At 34.8% G+C, this 14,562-nt stretch overlaps 1 protein-coding gene and 1 non-coding gene across 39 annotated transcripts in view; both read left to right on the top strand.

The window, feature by feature from the left end:
- Window positions 1–14,562, top strand: part of ROBO2 (roundabout guidance receptor 2) — a 1,334,178-nt gene that overhangs the window by 772,799 nt on the left and 546,817 nt on the right. The gene's annotated exons all lie outside the window — the stretch shown is intronic.
- Window positions 12,986–13,091, top strand: LOC118149992 (U6 spliceosomal RNA). The gene has a single exon (XR_004737762.1). It is a non-coding gene; the product is annotated as a U6 spliceosomal RNA (small nuclear RNA).

Here is a 14,562-nt window from a genome sequence, read left to right as displayed (position 1 = left end):
GGAGGCAGCAAACCACATTGCCATGTGTGTACCTATGCAACAATCCTGCATTTTCTACACATGTACCCCAGAACCTGAAGTGCAATAAAATATATATACATTTAAAAAAGTGTGGTTTACATGTCTGATCACATTTTATCCTTAACATAGTATGTAGCAGCAAATGCAATTTTCAATCCACTTTACAGATGAAGCAACTGAGGTTCAGAGAGACAAAGTGTTCCAGTAGCAAATGTGAAATGGAGCTGGGCCCAAAAGTACTTGGTTTTATTGACTGAGTGATGTGTGTCACTGGCTGTCTTAGGGCTGGAATTAAATGGATGAGTGTGTCCCACCACCCTGCAACTCACCAGTGCTACCAGTTTCCTGCAGCCTTTGATTTCTCCAACTGGGTTTCTCTGGTTATTTTGAACACTCAGTGACCCAGCCACTTGTCTTTCATATCTTACTCTTATCAGAATTGTAGAAATGCATCCTATATTTAACTGTTTAATTCAACTATTAATACTTTGTGTTATGCTTTATGAAGGAACTTGGACGTTTCTGTTTCATAACGTTAACGAGACTGACTTTACAGATATCCTTCATTTGTGATAGACTATGTTCCAGGTTTAATGATTTTCTTCTGGCTAATCTTCTGGGTTTTTCTAAGAACAAAAGTCTTCCAGAGGCTAATTCATCATGTGGCCACATTGAATAAGTTAATGTTCCTATTTGATGGGGACTTGAAATTTGAAAAAAAAATCCACGAAATTTTTAAGTATAATCAAGATCTACTATGTAATAAATATGGCCATAAGTTAAAGAAAGAAGCCTAGTAAGTCACATGTGAAAGGAGTTTACCATAGTGTTTGTCTTTATATGTCCCGGGACCCTTCTGTATTAATTTATTTTTGCTAATTACTATATACTTAGAATGATGTTTATTCCACAGGTAGTGTTGTCCAGTCTGCTTATAGGGGAATGTTGAATCTGTGACCTTAATTGTGGATCACAGTGGAACTTCTATGAAACTGAATGTCAGTGCTAGTCAGGGGCTGTGTTGTTTATATCACATATGCTCAAGTGAATAAATTAGCACATAGTTCTGAAATTCAGAAGCTATTTTAATAACATATTGGTGAACCAAAGTTGGGTCTCAGTATGACTTTATGGTTATTAGACAAACTCTTTTAATTCTATAGAGTACAGAGGGTAGCTTATTCCACCATACGGTATGAAATAATATTCTCACTCCACGTTTGTTAACTCAAACAAAAGATAGATTGAATTGTAAAGCTCACTTGACAAATGAGCACATTTTGCTTTCTTCCTGTAATTTTCTTCTCTTGGCTTTTGTGTCCTATGTTTTTTTCCCAAGCAGTGTTATGCAAATGAACCAATTAATGGTAGATAAAATGGTCTTCCCACCTCGCTGTGTTTGTAACTAGAAGGACAACACCGTAAGTCACGTACCTATTCAGCGGGTTCTATAGGCCACTGCGAGGGTCTGATTAGCTTGACTGTGGAAGACAATCGCAGAGGCATCTGCTTGGTTAATTTTGAGAGAAAATTTACCAGATGGAGGCTGAAGATTTAAGTGATTAGAAGGTAGTAGATTGGAATACAAATTGGATTAAAAGAAATTAGATTGATATAAATCGAATTGAGTCACAACAGTTTGTGTTGTTCGTACCAAGGGCCAGTGGATTATGGGAGAAGCAGATGCTCCAATGAGATAGGAATTAATGTGGCTTTGACAGTCCATCTGCGAAGGTCTGAATATCGAGTACATCCCTAATCTCTCTCTCCATTTATCAATGCCATAATGTTAATTAGTACTTCATTCATTAAGTTACTTACAGGAGAAAAAAATCTCACCCCTATCCCCTCTCTGCTCGAGAATTTGTTATTCTGCCAAGAATCTGAAAACTCTCTTCAGCTGAGCTAACTACAGTTGACTGTAAGGGTAGACAAGTGTCCTTTTACTAATGCATACAACTGCCATTGTCATGAGTGCAGAAAGCTTGAAAACGTTTGCTCATGTATTTCTCTTCATAAATATATAGTTATTTGGAAGCTTATGTTAATGCTGAAGCATTATTCTATTAAAAAGATATGGATTTATTACTATGACTACATAATTATGTATATTTTACCTTATGGTTTTCATAAGATATTCACCAGAGTGTGTTTTGTATAATGGCTCAAGAATTTGACTTTAATACTGAGTGGTATATTTCCTCCTTGAGGGGAAAAATGAGAAAAATTTTGATTCCATGATTCTGTGTGTTTATACTCACGTGCATGTGTGTTGTGTGTTTGATATCTATGGTCTAGTTTATTAGATTATGGAAAATTACAGGTTACTGACACTATCATGTATTTTGATATATAATGTTTGGCTCTGATTGTTAAAGAAAAAAGTTAAATAAAATAAAATGAAAAGAAACACATCATTGTAAATGCTTATACTTACATTGGGAACTCGATTTTCTACAATCCAAGGGGCATTGACACAAGAGTCTCATTATTACACCGTTGGCCACAGCAGTGAAATTCAGCAGAAGGCAGTTCTGTCTTGGATTCCATCCAAAGGAACTCAGCCAGTAGAGACCCAAAGGCAATCTCACCTCTAAGGCAGCTTAAGAGTGTGCCCTCTAAGGATAGCCATGAAGAAATGCCCCTGTGTATTAATAACAATCAGGCAAATACAACTTCTGGAGACTAACATGATGAGCTGGGCAAAAATGGAACATCAAATCCTGTAATGCAAGAAGCATATCATTAAAGGTGGTGCCAAGTCATTCAGAAATAATCGTGATACAGGCAAACGTGGGCTGCCTGCCAGTGTGTGAGCAGGAAGAATTTCTATTCTGTTATGTTGAAGGGAGGCAATGGCTTGTGCAAAAGTGTGTTAAGAATTGTAACATTCTTAGTTTATTGGATAAAATTCTATGACCAAAGAGATCTTCCAGCAATGTGCTTTATGTGGGAATACTATATGGGTATAAATGGAGATAGAGATATAGATACATATGGTTGGCTGTTGCTTATCCAGGCTGACCTGGAATTCTCCTGCATCCTCCCCAAACTCCAATACTGGGGTGGTTTTTGTAATAACTCTTAATATTGGCTAAATAATCCGATGCTTTAGCAATCCTCATATCTTCACTTCAGAAATAGAAATAACCTGCCCTCCAGGAACCATCACTGAAACTGAGGTCTGTATGAATCCAGATTCTCTGTATACTCTCTGCTTAGGCCCTGGGTTTAAAGACAATGCATAGCTTATATTTCTAATTATGTATTAATTGCTGTAACTAATTGGTTATAATAGGAGACTGTTTTAAGCTATATTCCAGCAAAGTTTAGAAAACGGGAGAGAAAAATGCTAACAGATAAGCCTGCAAAGTATTAAGTATACAGCAGAATTACTTCTTATAGTAAAGAAAAAATACTAAAATTTGTTTATTGCTATTGTGATAGTGATTTAAATGCCACCTAAAAATAATTTAGCATTCAGAGGTCACTCCTTGTTCCTGTTTTGACACTTTGGTTTTCATCCTAATTGTCAGTTGTCTAATTGGTGGTGGTTGTCTTCATTAAGAACCATCAGTACATCAAGGTGGTGTTTATTGAGCCTGGCAAAGCCATGAATTGTGCTCTTATTTCTGCCTGTGTTTCTGTGACTGATCATTGGGTGTTTAATACCTTTCTTAGCCCCTGTGAGAATAATTAAAGAAATCAGTTGGTTGTAAACTAGTAACAGAGATATAATATCCTCATTTCCTGATTATTGATGGGCTTTAGACTGTTGACATATTTGTGAAATATATCAACAGATATATTAATTGACAGGTATACACACACACACACACACACACACAGGCACACACCCACTTTCTTTCAGTGTTTTGGTGCATTTGATTCAAATTTTGTGAAATATATCAACAGATATATTAATTGACAGGTATACACACACACACACACACACAGGCACACACCCACTTTCTTTCAGTGTTTTGGTGCATTTGATTCAAATGCTACATAGTAACATTATGTATCCAACACATATAGTGTATTTTATGTACACTCTAGTATGTACAAGTGTACTTGTGAAGAATGTGTATTCATGCTACTACACTAAACACATTTATTTTTTTGGCTAATCTCACAAGGAATGTCCAGAGATTAAATTAAGAACCCTATTTAATACTTGATTTTTTAAAAAATTTGTACAGTATTTCAATGTACTCACACCAAATGGAAAAAAAAAATCAGCCAGATTATATCAGTGCCCCCATCATCATTTCAGGATTCATATCTGAAGATGATGGCCCATGGACCTGATTTCAATATGGGGAGTTTAGATAAATATGTCAGGCACAAGCTACCTTGATGAAATACAGATTTCTGCATCTCATCTTTCCTCCAGCAGTAAGTGTAATTTTTCATATTTTCAGTGAACTCAAAAAATGAGAAACACAGCCAAGTTCTAATATAGTAAGTGATGTTCTGGCACCTTTGACCATAAATCAGTGTCACAAAGACCTCATGGCAGCTGAGTAAATTCTGTCCAGTATGGAGGTTCAGTTTTATACTTCATCATAAGACTCATGAGGCAACTTGTATAATCCTGGATGCATAAGACGCAGTTAGGGAAGTCCAATTTATAACTCAGTTGGATGAGTAAGTAGATTTCTCCTGGAAAAGGGAGTATAAACATTTAGCACACCCCATAAGAGTTTGAGATTTGCCTAGCCAACCTACTTTGTTTACAGAAAAGCAATCTCTAACTATCCCAAAATCCTTATGCATTTTTTCCAGGAATGAAGTGATGAAGAAAAGGAAAGGACATATTTGGAAGACAGAAATGATGAGGCTTTTAGAATAATGATAATGTGAATTTGTGTCGAGAGAGAGAGATGGTGACTGTGGAACTGAGAGGCAGTCATTTCCAGATACAAACCTGGAGAAAGAAGAAATGTATGCCTCAGTGGTTATGATAGAAATGGAAGTGTTAAACCCCACAACAGGGATTTTTGAGCATTAGGGACCTGAGAAAAGGTAGAGTTGATGTCAGAAAGAAGAAATGAACTATGGGAAAAGGAGTGAGCTGAGGGTTTCATCCTGAGACATAGGGACCTTGAAGTGATGACTGAGGATTTAGGTGGGCACCTGAACAAAGCCTAAAGCTTTCCTTAGCTGGAGATACTAAACTCACATTTGGATATTGTCGTTGTAGAGATAATACCTGAAACAGTGAGAGGGAATTAGGTTTCTGTGGAATGAGCGAATTATCTGCATTTAAGAGAAGAGTAGCTATCTAAGGCACACACACCTTGGGAGGTGCTAACTATTGAATAAGAAGTGATTAGAAAATTCAAACTTCTAGTTCAACAGTTTACATAAAACTCAAATATTATTTTTTTCTGCTATGTATAATGAAAATTCATAGCAAAAATAACCAGTAATGATATTCTTTTTTTAAAAAAAAAGTTTCAACAGCACTGAGTGCAAAACTAAAAAAATTCAGTTATTATTGCCTCCTTTGAAAGCAGGAAAAATTACATGGAATATTAGGCAAACATTATTATCCTCTTTTAAAATTTGTGTTCTTTTCATTTTCTTCTAGAATTTCAGTTGCTGATTGTTCATAAAATCCAACTTAGCAGAGTTTGATATATTGAATATTTGATGGTAAAGGCAACTTTGTACATTTTTAAAATACCAGCCTATTTGAAGCTATCTTTATTCTTGTCTTTCACCAACCTTATCACTTTACATTTTTATACCTTTGCCTGTCAGCATTTTTCTTTCCTTTTAGCATAATCCACAATAATTCTGTGTTCCGCTCTTGTGATTCGTGACAAGAAAGCATTGCATTTTGAGAGTGGCTAGATGGAGGTTAATTCCATGTCCACATGGTAATAACCTGGGGAAACCTGGAAATGATCAGTTTCATTTGATCCCTCCTCTGATAAGGCTTCAGAGTAAATGGGCTGAGTGGAAAACATTATTCCGTAACTTTTCTAGATGCTGAAGATGTTTTTTGAGAGAGTCAAGGAATTGAGACTCATATATTTTAGTGAAACATGATTCAAGCAGAAAAAGATCATTTAAAAATGTTTATAGCACTCACATTTGCTGCTTTTCTCCATTCAGCAGAAAAATAAGCTTCTTTTCTTGGTGCACACAGAGTCTTTTTACTGAAAACTACACTGAGGATTTGTGTTGCAGCAGTGAGGTTATCTGCTGGTCATTTTGCTCTGAAACAGAAGACATCTCCTGAAAGGAAACCACAAGCTTTACTAAATCACTTGCTTTTAAAAGGCATCAAAAGAGATCACAAATAGACAAAAATTAAGAGAAAGTAGATCCCCAAATGAAAAGTATCATGATAATTAAATTATATTCCTTATCTACTAAAATAACATAAATTTGCAAATCTAAATGCAACTAACTTTGCATACTCTTATTACAGTTGTCACGTAAAATTATGATTTTTCAAATAAAAGCATTTATAAAAATATTTTTGTTAAAGACATGAATTTGTATGGATTTGTTATTTTAATGCAGTGGGTAAAATGAGGGCAAAATACAAACTCAAAAATTTTCTATAGAATTCTATAATTTTGAAAAGATAGCTTATTACAAATTTAAGCAACTGATAAAACATAGCCCCTTTTTCAAGCTATTTTATTATCTAAGGTGTGTTTGATGCAGTAAACACTTTAATTACACTCCTGCATGCAGTGAAAAAGGTAATTTAGGTGTATATCCTCCAATCCTCTGAAGAAATATGATGCTGTCACTTCTGTTCAGTTTGCCCAACTTCATTCAAAGTGTGGTACAGAGACAAAGCCATAAGTCTGAGTCGTAGATACCTTTATAAGCCTCCTTTGTTCCCAAGATACAAACTTCAGGAAAGAATTCTAAAAGCTATTGTACAATATTAAATAAACCAACTCCAATACAGTCATTTCCACCATCCAAGAGGAAATCTTTCTCTTTATCTTTGGTACCACTATACTCATTTTTGACATAGGCCTTTTATTTTAAAGAGACACAGTTTCATAAAGGTGTCATTTAGAAATTTCTAGTAAAAGTATATTGCTTTAAAGGGCGAGAGTGACTTTGTTTCGACCACCTCTTGAAACCACTGGTAAAGTCAGTTTCAGATAATATTCTGATAATATTCCCTTTCCTGTCATGCCACTTAAATAATGATATTGTGCCCTCAATAAACTTTATTTAATATCCCTTCATTCTCCCTAAACTTATAATGGAAAAGCAAGCAACAAAAATGATGCTTCCTATGCATTAATTATGGAGTCGTTTCAAGATTTTTATAATGCAAAATCAACAGTGTTGGTATAAATGATTTCAGTAAAATAGTTTAGTGGGACACAGAGTTATTAGGCATCAGTATTTGCCTTAAAACCACCCTATCTTATGTGGTTCATTGTTTTCAAGGGGTCATAGACTCCTTTGAGTATAGAGATAGAGGTTATACTAATAAAAGAGTTATACATTATAGTAAGCTTATACTACTAGGGAACATTTATTGAGTGCTTGCTGTGTACTCAGCACATGACAAAATCTTATTCAATCTTTCCAGCACTGTTATTCGACTGATACTGTTATGTTTTATAGATAGGGAAACAAGATGTAGAGAAGGTAAGAAATTTGTCTCAGTTCACACTTCTGTTCAGCATTTGAACAAGAGGTATTTCAAATCAGTCCTCCAACTAACAGATAATTTATATTAACTACCAAAAATATACTTTATCATTTCTTAAAAAGGAATATGCACATACCTGCACAAATTTTGCATCTGGTATCTGCAGTATCATTCCTTACCTCCATTCCACACACACACATTCATGGTTTATAAATCATATTTTTAAAAATAATAGAGCAATGTGATGAGAATTGCATCTTAGGCCAAATTCTATAGTAGATGAATGTTGATTAGAAATGAACAAGCCTAAAATTAGCTATTGTGTGCATTCCTTGGACATGATGCAAATAATGCATTTGGCTCATGACAGCTATAATTTTTTTGGTAGTGATTTAGCTGTTATTTCTTTAAGAAACTATATGGATTGTAATCACATTTTCCATTCTGTCTTTTAAAAGTCTTTTATGTACTTATATAATAAAGTAAGTTTGTCTGAAATTTTAAGTAGGATCATTGAATCTCAATTTAACTTTATTGTGAAATATTTTGGAGTGCAGGAAGATTTATCAAGAGTTCCAGGCAAATTGATTAACTAAGTATTTAACAAAGCTTAGCACACACATCTGTAAAATGTCATTGCTGGTGGGAATGGTGTCCTTTACACATTGACACTGAGTCCTTTCACATCTATAGTTACTAAGATTAATGCTACTGCTACAGAATTTTCACAATATAGAAATAGAATAGAAGAAAACATAATAGAAGGTGAAAATTACATCACTCCATTCAGAGTTTATTTAAGTAGAATCCCCTTTTCTGGAGACCAATTCATAGTCTTCATTAAATAAATGTGAAAGGTTTTTAGAAAATTAAACATTAGACAATTTAATGAGTTTGGAGATTGTTTCATTGCATCACCTTTTGTAAAGCCAAATGCAATTTCAAATCACATCAAAATATTATAAATATGATAATAAGAAGCTAAATTTCCAAGCTATCTTCCTGGAATAGGAATTGATTTTGTCATTGTAAGGTAATCTGCATAAGCCATGAAAACCTCCAATTGGGCAGTAAATCACACTTTAAAAAATACCTTCAACCATGTAAGATGTAGCAAATTGATTTGAAATAGTATTGGATGAATATCCAGGTTAATACATCGGCTCCTCACTGAATTGTTGGAAATGAATTTCTAAAGTAGGAGAGTAATTTGTTATTTCTCAGGAGGAAAATCACCCCTTACAGTTTTCTAGAAACCTTCAGATTAGGGGTTTCAAAATTTCTTTTTAATATTATATATACATGCGTATACACACACATCCATACACACACATATATTTACACATTTATTTATACATTCGTATTTGTCCAGCTTCTGGCTCTAACTTACACAAACAGTCCTGCACTCCCCATGGGCGCTGATGCTCTGTCACTGGGACCCACTTGCTCAGACAGTCAGCAGCTTAATTTTGATGTGGGGAGCCAGACAATTGAATAGCATTTGAAAAAGTGATTAAGACTCATCTGAAAGGCACTGAATAACATGTGGAAGAGGAGGAAATAAACAGGGGAAAAAGTGCTCTAATTTTTACATTTTTGGCAATTTCTGTTAATGATAGATAGGTAAAGACCTGAAATACAGTTGTGAAATTCAGATTGAAAATTTTATGAATCTTTATTAGTTATCTCCACCTGAAAGAGCAACCCACTCACCCCAAATAAGGACGGAAATTTTGAAGATCTTCACTGAATGCTGAAGGTTTTATTTTACATAATGAATGACATATTTTTTAATTTTATTTTAAGCTCTGCGATACATATGCAAGACGTGCAGGTTTGTTATACAGGTGAACGTGTGCCATGGTGATTTGCTGCACCTGTCAATCCATCACCTAGGTATTAAGCCCCTTATGCATTAGCTATTTATTCTGATGCTATCACTCCCCCACTCCCCCCGACAGGCCTCTGTGTGTGAACATATTTATTTTTAAAATAACTATCTAATATAGCCAGTTCATCTGTGGTTAAAATGATTTGTAGATCATGCATATACTAACAATATGGATACATTTTATGCAAATTTAGGAATAAATTTCAAGTGTTACATAAGCTGTGTTTTCAGTCTTTTAAATCGTTGTTAACTTTTGGAGGTTTTCTAAGAATGCATGTGATACCCATTGCTTTTGATAGCAGATACAAGACCTACAAAGGCTAACCTTTGTAATCTATACATTTATCAAAAGTATGAACAGTAATCTACAGTGTGTGTATTTTTAAAAAAATGTACAGTGTGTTTATAAATTTAAATTGCTACTCATTATCCTCTCTTTTAGATATAGCTATTAAGACATCATTAATATGACAGTCATAAATAGTGTGATCATACTACAGAACAATGAAATTATAGCAATTTACTCTTCCACTTGCCTCAATTTTGGGATTAATAAATAGTGAAAAAAAAAGAACAACAATTTAGGTAATTGCTTAAGGTAATAAAGCTAACCATGTTTGGTCCAGTTAAAAAGCCAACCAAAAAAACAACTGAAATCTGGTGCTTAGAATTTTCTAATAATATTTTAGACTTCCAAAATTGGGGTAAGAAGAGGTGGTAGAGAAAGAAGAAAAGGTTTTCCTGGAAACAGAGCTTGGACCTACAACTAAGACAACCATATCCTTCTAGTCTCAGTTTTGGGAAAGAAACTTAAGTTCTTTAGTACGCTCTTTTTTCTCCTCATCTGTAAAATAAGGGTTTGTAAAAGGACCACTGATAGCCAATCTTCCGTTTTCTGGACCTGGAAAGGGAGGTCACAGGGCTGTTGCAGGGTGCTATTTTGGACCTAGATGAATACTTGTTGATTTCATTTCACGTGTTACAAAGTAAAATGCTTCTGCCTCCTTGTTGAGTTATAGTATTTCCTTGAAGCAAGTTTTAGTTTTCTTTCACAAACTGGATAGCCCTATTAACTATTAGTCCCTCTACAAGTCAAGCAATGTATTTCAAACTTCTAAATTTTTCTGAGGGCAGAAGAAATTCTTGGCAAATTTTTGGCAACTGGAAACTTCCAGTATCAAGGCTGCCTGTTGAGTCTGACAAACCTCTTTTATCCTTATCAAAAGGTTTGTCAAAACCAATTCCCTTCCACAATTATGAGCCCTTTAGTTTTAGAACACTAAAAAGTTAGTTTGAAATTTTCTAAAAAATAAGTAGTATTTCTAGTTCTCAATTGTGATTTTGTTTCAATTGCACACTTATTTTTATTAACATGGCACTGCTGTACTTCCAGAAGGATAATAATCTTATAAATTTATTTAGGCCAATGGCAAATTAGGAAATCTCCTGAGAGAGTTTTAGTAAAGTTCAAATGATAAAATGGCCTACAAGTTTTTCAAATATTGACCTTCTTACCATATCCTATCAAATCATTGGACCTCTTTAAAAAAAACCCGGAAAGTTATCTCAAAACCCGTTTCTAATCCCTCCTCCCTCATAAGCAAAGTAAACTGGAATTTAATCATTATGCAGAGTTCAAGGATGGAAAAGTTTTTATGGACAGACATGATGGATTGATGGAGTGATTCATTAATTCCATTTCACTGCAAGTTAACTTAGCTCACTAATTAATGTAGATAACATTTGCGGTGGCACTGAGATACGTCTATCTCAGTGAAGTAAATTTTGAATTAGAATTATTTTGTCTAACAATAAATAATAACAACTTGAATTCTTTGGAAATCTAGTGTAAAGCTAGCAGCCTGGTCTCACTAAAATGTATCAAGCAGTAAAACATTAATGTAAGAATGATCCTCAGCAAAGAGAAACTACTGTCAATTGGATTGTAGCGTTTTATGGGCTAAATTTTGGAAAGAATATTTGTTATCGTTTCTAGGAGGGGAAAAATATTTTGCTAAATGCCTACTGCTCATCCTCGTGATCCATATATATGATTTCTTTTAATCTTCGAAACCACTCTTTATAAACATTGATGTTCTGATCTACCTGGTACAAATGAGGCATGAATATTAGCTGATTAATGCCCTGTGTTCTTTATTTGTACCACACAGCCTCCTTCCTATTGTGACGTGTCAGGCAACTTTCTCCTTTTCATATGGTGCTACTGCATCTCTCAAATCAGCAGGTGTCTCTGATCATATTCAGAATTGAAGTAATTCTCGAAAATCTTTCTAATTTTGTTTATATAATTTTGGGGGAAATATTCTGTTAAAACAGACATAGTTGTGGCTAGAACATACTGTTACATACATTTTTAAGAGAGAAAAATGAACACTACATAGAAATTTTGCTGAAGGAAGTATGTTTCACATCCTGTCCCTGATTTGCCAAGAATTTTTTTGCCCTCAGAAAACCTTAGAACAGTTTGAAATACATTGCTTGACTTGTAGAGGGACTAATAGTTGATAGGGCTAAACAATTTGTAAATGAAAAATAAACTCAGTTCAAGGAAATACTGTATTGCAACTCAAGGAGGCAGAAGCATTTTATTTTGTAACACATGAAATGAAATCAACAAGTATTTGTCTGGGTACATTTTCCTCCCTTATTATACTGTGTGATTGAAATCTCTTCCTAAAAACAAATGTTCTCTGGCACTCACTGCAAATGAGTGGTTACTGACTAAATAAAACTAAAATTAACTATATTCATGAATTATAATTTATACTTTACCTTCAAAAAGTTTGAAGTGCTAATAAACCACTCAACTTTTCAAAATATCAAATATTTTACAAAAGATTATTACAAAGTCATTGTTTGAGAGTCTCTGAGAAGCAGAAATAATCCCTTATGTAAATTAATGTGCTTAGAACATTATTCAAAGATGCATCTGCATCTGGCTGACTAACTTGACGATGCTGTGGAAGGCTATATCTAGCCAGGTGTAACTATGTGATCTTCTGGTAAGCATGGAAAAAATGTAGCTTCATGGAACTTTTCACTGGTAATTTCTGATGTGTCTTGTTCACTATGGAGAATAAGAATTTGTTGGCAAGGTAATGTGGCTCATACCTGTAATCCTAGCACTTCAGGAGGCCAAGATGGGAGGATCGCTTGAGCTGGGAGTTTGAGACCAGCCTGGCCAATATGATGAAAACCCATCTCTACTAATGATACGAAAAATTAGCCAGATGTGATGGTATTTGTCTGTAGTCCCAGCTACACAAGAGGTTGAGGCATGAGAATTGCTTCAATCTGAGAGGCGGAGGTTTCAGTGAGCCAAGATTGTGCCACTGCACTCCAGCCTGGGCAACAGAGTGAGTCTCTGTCTCAAAAAAAAAAAATGTATATTTTAAAGAGATATCTTAGTGCTCACTTTGGCAGCACGTATACTAAAACAAGAGCAATACAGAGGAGATTAGCATGGTACCTGGGACAGGTTGGCATGATTATTCTGATATTCTGATTATTCTGATTCCCAGATCATTCTGATAAAGGTAGCTTGAGAATCAGGCTTTGAAAATCAAGGAAAATCTTTAGAAGGGGGCTTTGGAATTAGCCTAGATGCTATTTGCATTATTTACTTGGTTCTCCATTCATTTCTAAAGAAGCCTGGGACATTTTGGATTAAAGGTCATGAATTCTAATTCTGCTTCTCCAATCTGTTCAATTATGGACAATTTGCGTGAAGATTTCATAGCTTACTTTCTTGGACAGTACAAATAAACATTTGAATATTCATTTTTAGGACCCTCTGATCAATTTCCATTATCTTTTATTATTGTAAAAGAGAGAGGAAATATATGTACATATATATGTGTATATATATGTGTACACACATATTTACACATGGAAAAAGAGAATTAAAGAAATTATTTTAATTAAAACTTGACTGATGGCCCAATTAATACTTGAAATATAAAAAGATTGCAGACATGATATCAGCCAAAAGTGAAATTAGAATTGTAGAGAGTTATTTTTATACTTTGCTTATCCTATCTGTTCAAATAGGAGTCTTGAACAATTTCTTATTATATGGGCAATATTAACATTGCTATCAAAATAATTTTCATTTGAAATATGTAGAAGAGATATTTATAAATTTATTTATTTATAAAATAAATTTAAATTAAAAATGAACTTTATAATGGAAAATGATAATTAGGTACTCTCGAGCAGAGTGAGTAAACCTTGGTAAATATTTCAAGCTTCACAGGCTATATAAATTTTCTGTTTCCTCCTCCTCCTCCTCCTCCTCCTTCTCCTCCTCCTCCTCCTCCTCCTCCTCCTCCTCCTCCTCCTCCTCCTTCTCTTCCTTCTCCTCCTCTTCCTCTTCTTTTAAAAACATGGTTAGCTCAGAGCCATAAAAAAACTGGTTTGAGGCCAGGTGAGGTGGCTCATGTCTGTAATCCTAGCACTTTGGGAGGCCCAGGCTGGTGGATCACCTGAGGTCCGGAGTTTGAGACCAGCCTGACCAACATGGAGAAACCCTGTCTCTACTAAAAATACAAAATTAGCTGGGTGTGGTGGTGTATGCTTGTAGTCCCAGCTACCTGGAAGGCTGAGGCAGGAGAATCTCTTGAACCCAGGAGGCAGAGGTTACAGTGAGCAGATCTGGTGCTATTGCATTCCAGCCTGGGCAACAGAATAATACTCTATCTCAAGAAAAAGAAAAACAAAACAACTGGTTTGAGCAGTGCTTATCATAGAAATATCTGCATAGAAATATCTGATGAGGAGTGGAGAATCTTATTAAATTGAAGATTCAGATTTCAGATATGTGAGTTTAGGCCTAAGATCCTCTATTTCTAATACACCTTTGGATGACGCTTTTATTGCTAGTAGAGCAGCTCACACTTTAGATAACAAAACTGTTGAGGTTGAGCTGTTTCATGGCACTTAATTTGATGAGCAACCCCCACTCCCCCTTAGTGTTCTGAATCCC

The sequence above is a fragment of the Callithrix jacchus genome, chromosome 21 (genome assembly GCF_049354715.1).
Source record: "Callithrix jacchus isolate 240 chromosome 21, calJac240_pri, whole genome shotgun sequence".
Taxonomy (NCBI): domain Eukaryota; kingdom Metazoa; phylum Chordata; class Mammalia; order Primates; family Cebidae; genus Callithrix; species Callithrix jacchus.
Note: the sequence above shows the minus strand (reverse complement) of the source record. Positions and strands in the feature narration are given on the sequence as shown.